This window comes from Sciurus carolinensis, chromosome 1, assembly GCF_902686445.1.
Source record: "Sciurus carolinensis chromosome 1, mSciCar1.2, whole genome shotgun sequence".
In the NCBI taxonomy this organism is placed as follows: Eukaryota; Metazoa; Chordata; class Mammalia; order Rodentia; family Sciuridae; genus Sciurus; species Sciurus carolinensis.
The window spans coordinates 133,701,646-133,714,719 of NC_062213.1; the positions used below are offsets into that span (position 1 = coordinate 133,701,646).

General features: G+C 39.6%; 1 pseudogene; it reads left to right on the forward strand.

Annotated features, from left to right (window-relative positions):
• The first annotated feature begins 147 nt into the window (after positions 1-147).
• The window catches only part of LOC124959639 (guanylate-binding protein 7-like), a 29,810-nt pseudogene continuing 16,883 nt past the window's right edge, over positions 148-13,074 (forward strand).

The window sequence follows — 13,074 nt, forward strand, 5'->3', positions numbered from 1 at the left end:
CTAGAAGATTCCCTCCATAAAGTAGCAGTATTTTTGAAGTATAGAAGAAAAAAAAGGTAATACCATAGACCTTTATAGATTTTTTCTTCTCCCATTTTCTCCTCAGCAGCACATGTGAAAGCTGAATCTGCAGAGGCTTCAGCAAAAATGTTGGAGGAAATGGAAAACAAGTATGAAAAGATGGTGGAAAAGAAAGATAAGAGTTATCAGGAAGGTGTGAAACAGTTGACTGAGAAAATGGAGCAGGACAGGGCACAGTTAAAGGCCCAGCAAGAGCAAATTCTAGCTCTTAAACTTCAGGTATTTTATTGTCATTTCGGTTTTGTCTTCCACTCTCCTGAATCATGAGCACAGTGTAGGTTTTAAACCTTACACCAGATATTCTAGTAGGCTCTCTGTGCCTGTTTTAGTCAGCTTTTTCATCGTCATTACCAAAAACCTGATAAGAACAATATAGAGGAGAAAAGGTTGACCTCGTTTCATGGTTTCAGAGGTTCAGTCCATGGTTGGCAACTCCATAGCTCTGAACTCATAGCCTGCACATCATGCAGAAAGTGTGGTGGAGGAAACATCTCAGAACATGGCAACCAGGAAGCTGAGAGAGAGTGCCACTCACCAGGGACAACATATAAACCCAAAAGGTTCCCTACTCCCCACCCCTGCCACCAACCCACTTCCTGAGTCACACCCTACCTGCTTATAGTTACTGGCCAGTCAATCCGTATCAGTAGATTAATCCACTGCTTAGATTAAGGACCTCATAACCCAACCATTCCCCTCTGAATATTTTTGCATTGTGTCACACATGAACTTTGGGAGGATGTTTCATTTCTAACCCTTAGCAGTCCCCTTACAGCTTCTATACCTGGCTACTACAGACTATTTAAAAGATGAAACCCCAAGAAATTCTTTTTTGTGGTATGTCACTAAGAAACAGTAGTTATTCACTGTCCAACACTAAAAGTATACTATAGTCATTCTGTGATTCAATCCTCATCTAATGCCATGATCACTGTTATAGTCTCCTTTTTTTTTTTCTTGATGAGAAAAATGCAACTTCAGGAGTCATAGGTAAATTTCTTGTTTGTATCTCAAGGTAATGTATCTGGCCTATCTGGTCTACTATTTGAAATCAATATGTTTTTGTTTTTTCCAGACTTGCTGTAACATTTTTCTGTATCCACCCTAATTAGTAGGAAGATTGCTAAAACTCTGCCCACTCAAGCTTATTGGTGAACTGCCAAGGTTGCCAGAAACCCTGTTCTCCACATCAAGCTTCAAGTCCAAGCTGAGCCTATATTTTGGCCCAGTAGTACCCTGTGAGCCACAGCAACCCCTGATCTCAATTTTTCCCCTTACTCCTCCCACCAAAATTTTGGAAACTTTTACTGAATTATATGTACCAGTACTTTCTTCGCTTATGAGAATCATGTAGAACTCTTCCAAATAGTTCTCAAATAGTTCTCATTCTGATATAAATATAAATATAAAAAAACATAATATAGAAGATGAGAATTGGAGTCAAACCAAAAACTGTGACAATTCACACAGAATGATTGTGTTCCATATGGGTACAAGTATCACAGATATCACAGGATAGAATAGTAGGTCTGCAATATTCCAGGAAATTTAAGAACAAAACCCTATGAAACTTAAGGGAAAAATTTGGAAAAATTAATCACAGGCACAGGATACTCAAGAGAGTCTAACATAATCTAATCTAGGGGGAAAGATTTTAATAAGAAGGGAGGAAAGCTCTTGAGGAATTATTGGAATTGTTAAAACAAGAACTAGATTAGCAATTAGGGAAGAAATTCACTGCTCTTATTTTACTCAGTGCAGTTTCAAGATTTTCTTTGTCCCTTAGGAACAGCAAAGACTACTCAAGGGGGGGACTCAGAGAGGAGAGCAGAAAGAGATTCAGGATTTGAAGATGAGGAGAGACAGAGGCACTATCACCTACATAATATTATCATCTATGAATGCAAAGAACACAGCTTTCCTCCCGCATTCTCTTTTTCAGAACACAGATTCAATGAGTAATTCCAGGACATCAGAGTTTCGCTACTAAACTTAAAATCATGATGCTTCCATGCTTGTTGAAGTATAAGTGGGAAGAAAAGGTGTTACCTGCTAGGTTAGGTTATTTATAATACCAATGATTGACCTCAACTGAATCCTTTATAAAATGTATATTTTAAATTTGAATTGTAATTTTAAATCATATAATCACTTAACCACTGAGCCACATCTGTGACTTTTTCTTTTTTTTAGTGTTTTTATTTTGATACAGGGTCTTGCTCAGTCCTTAGGGCCTTTCTTATTTGCTGAGGCTGGTCTCGAATTTGCAGTTCTTCTGCCTCAGCCTCCCAAGTCACTGGGATTACAGGCAGGTGTCACCACATCCTACTGCTCCTTCTTTGATGTGAACTACCTCCATGTAATCAGCACTGTTGGTCGTATTCTCATTCTTGATACTCCCTCTTTCTAGGATTCCCCTAGAACACCTAGAACATATTCTCCCGCAACTCTCAGAACCTTCTCTAGCCATTCCTCCTCAGTCACCATGTTCCATTCTGCCTGAAGTCACACTCAAATCCTGGTGTTCTCTGGTTCCATCATCAGTCCTTTACTTTTCTCAATCCATTACTTTAAGAATACACTAGATATGGTGGTAGAAACTGCAATGTCAATGCATAAGCTGCAGTCTCTTGTGTCTGACTTTCCAGGTTGATCTGTCTCCTGAGCTGCACATTACAATTACAAATGTTTCTTCATGTCTAGTATTTGCTGAAAATTGAGTTAGCAGTGATGAGCAAGTGCAACCTTGTTCCTTTCCTGTATAACTTACCCTCAAGAAGAACAAAGGAGTCAGATGAACTCTGGGATAAATGCTTTACAACTATGAATACCTGGTATTCAGGTCTGAATGACTTCAAATGAATGTTTTATGAATATGCCAGAAATCAAACTTGTCTAGAGAAAAAAATATATAATTTCCTGAAAACATATACCTTTTTCTTGCTTTTCTTACTTTTGGGTAATAACTACTCAGTTATCCAAGCTACACACCTTTGAGAAACCCTAAATGTCTCCCTCTCATTTTAATCTTCTAAATTGTTGAATAGGCTATTTCTTCTCACATTTAGCTCCCTCTCCTGCCACTTTTATTAATGTTCTCCTATTTGTCCCTCACGTCTCCTTTAGAATCTTTCTTGATTCATTTTTCCTTCAACTTACATTTGATCACTTTTTACTTCAGCATTTTCCTTTGTGTGTGTGTGTGTGTGTGTGTGTGTGTGTGTGATTTTATTTATGCTGTAAAATAACATATTGTCTATTTTCCCAGTAATTGTAAGACCTTGAGATATTGATGGTTAATTTGACAGAGAACTCTATCTATCTTCCACTATCCACTGTTTCTCTGTCTCCTTGTAATAGAATGCCTGATATTTTCCTGGGTCCTAGAGAAACTGAATGTCTCAGGCTTCTTGGCAGTAGGCTGTCCATAAGATGTAATTCTTGCAAATGAAATCTTAGCAGAAGTAATGTGTGTGTGTGATATTTTATCCAGGAAATATCTTTAAAAGAAGGGATCTAGAGTCACCAAAGCCGCCAGCGCCCATTGGAGAGTATCATGCTAAGTGAGATAAGCCAATCTCAAAAAACCAAAGGATGAATGATCTTGCTGATAAGCGGATGATGACACATAATATGGGGTGTGAGGGGTTAGGGTTAGGGTTAGGTTTAGGGTTAGGGTTAGAGAGGGGGACAAGAATGGAGGAAGGAAGGACTGTATAGAGGGAAAAGAGGGGTGGGGTGGGGGGGAAGGGAAAAAATAACAGAATGAATCAAACAACATTACCTTATGTAAATTTATGATTACACAAATGGTATGCCTTTGCTCCATGTACAAACAGAGAAACAACTTGTATCCCATTTATTTAAAAAAAAAAAAAAAAAAAGAAGGGATCTAGATTTTTCCTTCCTTTCTTCATCTACTGGTTTAAATACATGTGAGGGTGTTCCATCCTGAACCATAAGACAGCCTGAAAAAGAATGACTAAGCACAAAATAAAAGGATTGTATGCCCCTGATATGAGACAAATCCAAGTACTCTTATCCTTGAACTCATATTAGAAAGAGAATGGAACTGTCTAAGCAACAATGTTCTGGGACTTTTCTTTGAATTACCAGTAACACAAATCCTAGCTGATATATACTCTTAAGACATTTTGAAGTTTGGGACTCTACATTGACCATTTTATATCCCCAACATTAAGCATGGCTTCAGACTCATCAAATATAATATGAATAAACAAATCATGATGCTAAATAAGACTGGATGTCATGGAATGATGTGCTTTTTACATGTAAATTGAGCTTAAGTTCCCAGAGACACATTACTACATATAGATTGGTCATTCTGGAAACATTTCAGTGGTTCACAAAATGACTGCAGAAACAACAGTATCCATCCAGATGACATTGTGTGTTATAAAGTCCTGTATGATTAAGCAATGTTCACATTTCTCCAACAATAAATATATCCTTTGAGAAAATAGATTTGACAAGTAAGTTTTCATAGCTGATAACTGTACAAAATAGGACATGCTTCAGATCCTATTTATGCCATGAACTGACTGTAAAATCTAAAATTTCTGACAAATTATTCAGCCTATACTTAAACTTTACTCATCTACTAAAAAGGAATAAAATTTTTACATTTCAGACTTCTTCTTAAAGCCAATAAGATAATAAGCTTAAGGCATCTGCACCAGGCTTTGTGTTACTTATATATTCATTAATTGGAATATTATTTTAGGAAAATGAGTCACAGAGTACCAGCAACATACTGTCATCATGGATACCACCAGAGCTTGGGATCATGGGCAGGATGGAGGAAAAGTTCTGTGACATTTCCATGCTTTTCCTTAAGACATCCACAAAAGTAGGACATTGATATACACCTGTAATAGTCTCAATGGTGACCTCAGAAATTTATGTCCAAATGCTAATATCCCAAAACTGTGATTATAACTATGTTTGGGAAAAAAATTTTTATAACTATAATTAATTAAAGAATCTCAAGTCAAGATAATCTTGAATTTTCCAGTTGGGCCGTATAGCCAATAACAAGTGTCTTTATCAGAAAAAGGCAGAGGGAGACTTAACACCAATAGGAGAAAATTCACAGGGAAGTGGACAAGACCATGTGGAGTCTAAGGAAGGGGAATGCCTGTAGTCACCAGCAGGATGAAGTGATAGGGAGGAAGTCACCTTAAATTCCTCAGAGGGAATCATACTCTGCAGCATACTGATTTGGGACCTCTGGCTTCCAAGCTATGAGGGAATAAATTTCCCATATTCTCCCATAAATCCCCATGTTTCCCAGTTTGTGGCAATGTGTTGAGACAGACCTAGGAAACTATTACAGATATAGGCACTGGGTGACACATTTCATGGCATGTTACTGTAGCAAGTACTAAAACTGTGAAAATGACTTTAGAAATTAGTAATGGGAAAGAGATTGGAAGAATTATGACAAGCATAACAGAAAAGTTCTAGACTGCCTTAAAAAGAATGTTGGTGAAAATAAGGACACTGTTGAAGATTCCGATGAGCACTTCCAAGGAAGTGTAGAGGCATGTCACAGAAAGCTTCTAACATCTTAAAGAATGCATATGATATCATGAATACGATGCTGACAGAAATATGAACATTACAGGCACTTCTGGCAAGACCTCAGAAGGAAATGAGAAGAATGATTGGAAACTGAATTGAAGTTTACATTCATATGAAAAATCTATCTAGACTGCAAAAGATGCTGAAATAAGGAAATTTATTCTTGGGAAAGTGTGCTCTGAAGAGAAGTTGATGAGTGTGAATGAAAACACTTTTGAGGAGATTGGGCATGTAACTCACTGATCCCCTCACCCATCTATGCACAAGTGAGGAAGGAAGTGGAAAACCCTTTTGCCTCTTGGTATGAATCTCCATGACATACACAGGAGACACCAGTTTTCTGAGAATTTTGTATCAGTGGAAATGTTGCTTGAACTAAATGGGACAGTGAAGAAAAGATTTCCAAAATTTGATGATGCCAAAATGGTAAGATAGGGTTGCTCATTTTCAAACGTGGATTACTTTTCAAGGAAAGAAAGAATCACACAAGGGCAGAGGTGTAATTAGCCAGAGAGGCTCAAAGTCCACCACTGGTACAAAGGTAAGGGCTGGTGCAATCACCACAGAGCAGAAGTGACAAAGCCTCTGTGGTCACAGAGGTTGCTGGAGCCACCACAGAACCAGAGGCCCATAGAGTCATGTCAGGCACAGAGGGTGATGGAGCTGAGCTGAAGACCATGCGTAGGTCTTGGAATCCAAGGGAATTTCAAACAGTCTTGAAACAGGTGACCCCTTTATTTATTCTAATTTTTTTCTTTGAGTGTGGAAATGTCTCTCTACGCCTGCCTGACTACTGTATTTTTAAAGCAGATAACATTTTTTTCTAATTTCACATTTTCAGATACAAATTTTACCCAAGATGGAAAGTACCCAGACTCTCACACATAACTAGTTTAGATCAACTGGATTTATATTTTACATTGATTATATTTAGATGATATTTTAGACACATAGCTACTGATTTGTTGGTTTAAGACTTTTAGAAAAATTAGAATGTACTTTATATTTGGGGCAGATGTGAATTTTGGAGGGCCACGAGGCAGACTGTAGTGGATTGAATAGTGTTCCCAAAATATATGTCCACATCCTAATCAGCAAAACTTGTGAACCCCATAAGTTACCCCTAAACCAATTTGAAAAAATATCTTTGCAGATATAATTAAGTTAAAGATCTCAAAGTGAGACCATATTGGATTTCCTGTGTGGGCATTATATCCAATGACAAGTCTACTCTTACAAGAAAGACAGAGGAGGATGTGACATAGAAGTCAAAAAAGAGGAGTAGTCCATGCCAAAACAAAAACTGAGATTGGCATTGCATACTATCCAACCAAGAAATTCCTGGTTTCACCAGAAACAAATGAGGCAAGTATTCTCCCTAAAATCTTCAGAGGGAGAACAGCCCTACCATCTTATTGATTTTAGAAAAATGCCTCCATAACTGTCATAGAAAAAAATTTTGGTTATTTAAAGGGACAGTTTGTGTAATTTGAATTTGTTATGACAGCCCTAGGAAACTAATCCAACGTGGCACAAATAGGAAACTGATAGGCATAGGCCTCAAATAACCATAGTTGAAATTCCTTCTGGATATTGTATTCTATTGAGAAGTTTTGGGAGTTGATAGGTTACTGTGCCATCTGGACCTATGATGGCCCCCAAGTGTCTGGTGGAAAACAGAAACAAGCAACTCTTGGTGAATTAGAAAGCTCTACAAATTCTTGACAAGATTTCTCAGCCTGTGGTGGTGTGGTGTTACTGGTGACCAACAGATCTGGTGTCCATCCTAATTCTTAAGTAGCATTAGGCCATTTATCATAGGTGTGGTTACAATATTTCCAACAGATTGGGGCTTCTTGGTTTAGATGACCTATGGTGGGTGTAAACCACATAGATCCATCCCAAATCTGAGAGTAACCATCCTTATATCTTTGACATATTAGTGGTGATGGTGGAAAGCAAAAAGTGGATGGGCCTAAATGTGATTTGACAGTTGTAGAGGTCTGAAAGTTGATTTATTCTAAAGTGAAAGTTTTTTCCATGATCTGGTTGTGATAAAGTTTTGTTTGTAGGCCATAATTTAATATCGGCATGAGTAGCAGTTTGTAAAGTATCTCTCTTCCTTTCGTTCTAACATTAAGGATTTTAAATTTACCTAGTCACTTTCTTGTAAGGGGGAAGCCCACCAAGATAGCCCAGAAGAGCTGGAAAGGGGTAATAGTCCACATATCCAGCAATTATCTTTCTGTAACCTTGTGGCATATTTATTGGGCCCAATCTAGAAAAGAGTTAATGTCAGTGGACCTTTCTAAAATAAAAAAGAAAAAGAGGAAAAATGTTTACATATCACCCTTGTCTTTGTGGAAGAGATATTTCAGGTCTTCTATGGGAGTGCAGGAATATTGTTGTTCCTCAGTTCCTTGGAAAGGAGAAGTTTCTTTAGCAGTCAATTCAGAATGGCAGGGTTTTACTCAAGAGTGGTGGATCCAATTCTCCTGTCCAAGTACTTTCACTGCAGAGGGGATAGATAAAGTTACAGGAAAAAGTCCCTTCCAAATAGGTTCTAAATTTGGGGAATTTGAAGGTATGGTCTTGACCTTAACTAGATCTCCAGGTTCATACAGAGGTGGAGAAGTGAGCAGCTCTCCAGATATCATCTTGAAACTTGGTCAGTTTTGTGATATGAGCCACCAGATTTGCAGTTTCCTGACCTTTATGAATATCCATTCCTTAAGAATGGCCTCCCATATAAGAGTTCAAATCAGTCGAGTGTTTTGGGGGTGTTCCTGATTCTGAGTAAGGCCAGGGGAAACACCTTAGGCCATAGGGAGTGGGTTTCTTGAGTGAGTTTTCTGATGTCTCTTTAGGATGTTATTTTCTACCCTTCCTGAGGATTGAGTTCTGCTTGCTCAATGGAGATAATATTTTATGCCTAAGACTTTGGATATTCCCTGAATGACAGCTGCCTTGAAAACTGCTTCATTGTCACTTCAGAGTCTAAATTGGGGAATTATTTCCTGTACTAGGACTTTGATTACTTCTCCTGCCTCTTCAGTCTGGGAGAGACAGGCCTCAGTCCACCCAGTAAGCATATCTACCATAACCAATAAATATTGGAACCCATTGCTCTTAGGCATGTGGGAAAAATAGAGTTGCCAGTCTTCCCCAGGACACTGTCCTGTCTTTTATAATCCTGGAGGCTTCTTGGCAGAGTTAAGTGGGTTATTTCTCTGGCATATCTCACGGACTTTGACTACTTGGTGTATTATCTTTGAAATATTTTTTCCCCTCAAATATCTCTTGAGTTAATTTGAGAGTGTTTTCTTCTCCCAAATGAAAAGATTGAGGTAGGATGTGTAAAATCCTCCATTGAGAGTTAGCTGGTATGTAAAGTTTATTATTTTCCATCTGAATCCACCCACAAGGTAGGAGAATGCCTCACCTAGATAGGGCCTGGTGTGTCTCTTCCTGAGTGTATTGAGGTCTTGTCTCTGGGGGAGGGCCTGTTTATACTCGAGGGGCTAAGGTCCTTAGTTGGTGCAAAGCCACCTTAGCAGCCTCTTTAACCTGTTGATCTGCTTGCCTATTGCCTTCTAATACCTCATCTATTCCCTTTTGATGTCCTTGAAATGGATTGCTGCTATTTCTTTAGGTAAATGAACAACTTCTAACAGTCTTAAGATCTGTTTGTAGTTTTTTTTATGGCAGTTCTCCCAGTTTTTTCCAAATTGCTGCATGTGCATGCAGGATTAGTAGACCTATTTACAGTCAATGTAAATATTAACTCGGTTGTTTCCCCAGCTCTAGTGCTCTCAATATTCTGCAAGCTGTGCACTTGTGCTCAGGGACTAAGATTTTGCCTCTAAAGTACACATAAAGTCACCACAGCATATCCAGCCTTATGTTCTCTGTTAGGGGCAGTTGTGGCTCGCTGATAGCTCCCAGAAAAAAACGCTCCACAGACACGAGATCTCATGCAAGAGACTTTATTTATGCGGATGCCTAAGGCAAAAAGAAGGGGGCAGAAGAGAAAGATACCGTATGGCTTCTCCCAGATATTGGAATCTCGCGGGCTGGAAGGAACCAATCGCAGAGGAGAATTCTTGCAGGCTGACTGATGAACCAATAGCATGTTAGGACATAACGTGGGAGGCAGGAAGATGGCGACAGTGTAAGCCGGAAATTCCTGTAAGGTAAGAAGCGGGCAGAGTGCAGATTGACAAGTGGTTGGGAGGCGGACAAAATGGCTGTACCTGGTGGGCAGGAAAGTGGCTTTATACATTACATTCTCCTTGTTCCATAAAGGAATTCCCATTCATGAACTTGGTGAGGTCTTGATTGGACAGAAGGCTTTGAAGTTCTTCTGGCTGAATAGTTTATAGCTGGGACTTGTTGGCAGTCATGTTCAGGATTTCCCTCTCGTGTTTCTGAGAGGAAAGTGACTGTCTTTACATGAGAGTAAGTCCTTATTTAAGTTATGGGTTCTTCTACAAGTAAAGTCTGATATTTTAGAAGGCAACTACCTGAGAATAGTCTTCCATAGTCCTCCTTTTGTATTTAAAATTTCTGAGATCATGGGAGGTGTAGACAATGAGGTCTCTTCCCAGGGTGATTTTGATTGCCTCAGGGACTAACAGGACAAGTGCTGCAAACACTGGCAAACAGTGGGGCCATCCCTGAGACACTATGTCAATCTCCGAACTGAGATATGCTACTGGCTGTTGAGCTGGTCCACTCTTTTGTGTGTCCACTCCCAGGGCTATTCTTCCCCTCTCAGTGACAAATTAAATTTTTACTCCATAGGTAAACTGAGGGCAGGGCTTGAAGTAAGGCCCCTTTTAATGCCTTTAAGGCTTTAATATGTTCTGGTTCTCATATCAGCACAGTTGTTCCTTGGTGTAGAGTCTCCTTAAGGAGTCTCTAAAGAGGCTTAACCAATTCCTCATACCCAGAAATACAAAGGCTGCAGTATCTGGTTATTCCTAAGAAGTCTCTAAGTTGCCTTACTGTTTGGGATAGAGAATATTGTCCTATGAGGCTTATTCTCTCCAGTCCTAGTTTGTGGATTCCTTGAGACAACTGTAATCCTAAGTGTTGAGCCTGTTGTTGGCATAATTGAGCTTTCCTTTTTGAGACCTTATAACCTCTATCAGTAAGAAGTTTAGGAGTTCTGTAGTGGCCTTTTGATATTTCTCTTGGGTGGTGGCACACAGGAAGATGTCATCTACATATTAGAGAACAATTGCAGACTATTTATCTCTGATGATTTATCCCTATCACCTATCAGCTCTAATTGCCTATCCTTAATTCTTGCTGCAATGGTGGTGGCCTTTTTCAGTCTGTATCATACAGGAAATTCCTACTTGATGAACTTGGTCATAACAGAATCATGGTTCTGGATATGGAAAATAAGAAACCCAAAAAAATAGTGAGACCTAGGAAAGGGGGGTAAGAAAGAAAGCCATACACTGAGAGCTTTGATCCTTTCTCAGTATATTATTTCCTGCTGATAAAACAAACCTTGGGGAGGAGGTGTCCATCAAACCTAGAAAGGCAGTCTTTGGGGAGAGATCAAAGTATTAATCCTTCCCTAAACAAATCTTTTCCAGATTCTGAGCACTGACTCCAGGCCCTCCCTCTGACCCAGTAAGATAAATCCCAGAGACTGACCTCTGACCCCAGACTCCCTCCCATTTCTCCCAGTAAAATAAGTCCCAAATTCCTGACTGCCCAAGATGACACACTCATTAAGGCACCTCTCAGTATAACCTTCATAAACCCAGTCCCCTCCTTTATTTAGTGGCTCATTTTCCATCAGGAAAGTGGGTCCATCAAAACGATAACTCAATTTCTGAATAAAGGCTTTGGCTGCTTTGTGAAGTTCCTGTCTGGACCAGTCTTTTTGTTGTCTTCATTGTCTAGCATCTGAAAAATCCTTCCTGAACTCAACATTCCACCATGGTGGCCTCCTCTGTTTTGCTTATCTGTTTTAGAAGTATAATTATGTTCTTCGGTTTCCTTTTTTCATTCCCCCCTCTGCCCCACCCTTGCACGTTTCAATTCACTTCTCTCAGACTGTGAACCCCTCTACTGTTTCAAACTATTCCTATTATGTTTACCAACAACCTTCATTTTATTTAACTCAGAAGTTGCTCTGTCTGCACCTGAGCCCTTGTTCAGATCACTGTCACAGTTGACTTCTTCCCTGTAGATCGTACACAAAGTCAAATGACATCCTTGAGGAAATGCAGAAAGCACCATTTTGTTTCCCGGGGTACTTAACAATCCTACATGTCAGCCTTGTAGTTCTTGTACCGTCTGTTCTACCTGCTTTCAGTGTACGTTTTGTCTCCTCTTCCCTCAGACTTCCCTCTGGGCTCCAAAGTGCAACCTGAAACAATGGACAGTTATGGGTGCTTTGTGCCTTACATCAGCAAGCCAAACCACACCTTCTGAGCACTGAGGACCTCAGCACTGTGGAACAGGTAAGTCATAGAGTTACACATAAATTTTACTCTTAATTCCTTCTTATTATCCATGATCTCTTGTAATGCAACTTGTAGGGTGTATTCCTAAAATTTAGAAATCAAACTATAGAGAATGAGGTAAACTTTGGTGTTTTCAACACCTCTTCTAGATAAAAATGAAACACTTTGGTACTTGAGGGGAAAATCTTTATTTCCTTACACTGAGGTGAATGATTTGATTCCATTTAATAAGTAATTTTTGAGAAACTCAGTTTCAGCCCTCTAGAATTACTTCTGTAGGTATCAGTGAACAGAATAAAGGCCTTGCAGGAGATCATGTTGAAAGACCCTAAGCCCCCCTGTCCAAGGAAGAACTCACGTAATCACTGGCTGCAAAAGCAAGAGGCAGTTTATTGGTTACACAGGCGCCTGCGGGTGCACAGCAAAACCTCAGCCGGAGCTTCGGTTATGTGGCACACCGGGCTTTGGGGTACAGGTTTTTTATAGGGTAAAGGGGCAGGTTTCGCGCGCACGGTAAGCAACAGATTTCCTATTGGTTATTTTGAATCCAGCACGTACACAGCACCTAGGTTACTTGAAGGGTAAGGTTATTATATCCCAAAAAAATCCACAATTATCACTTGGTATTCTTGGTATTTTTATGGTTCCTGGTTCCCGCTTATCAGTTCCTGATTGTTCAGGCACTCCCTGGGACCCGATGATCTATGCTTTCCCAACCGCCCTATTCTTTCTTAACCTAGTTATCAGTTTAATGACCTCCAGGTAGGCCGTGCAACCTTCCCAGGGGGGGTTTGGTAGAGTGTCCTAGGTCATGGGTTTAAGACAAAGAGCTGGGGCCTTTCATTTCCCCCCTTTTTCTTTATCATGGATAGAATCTTATATCCATTTGTCCATCCTGCCT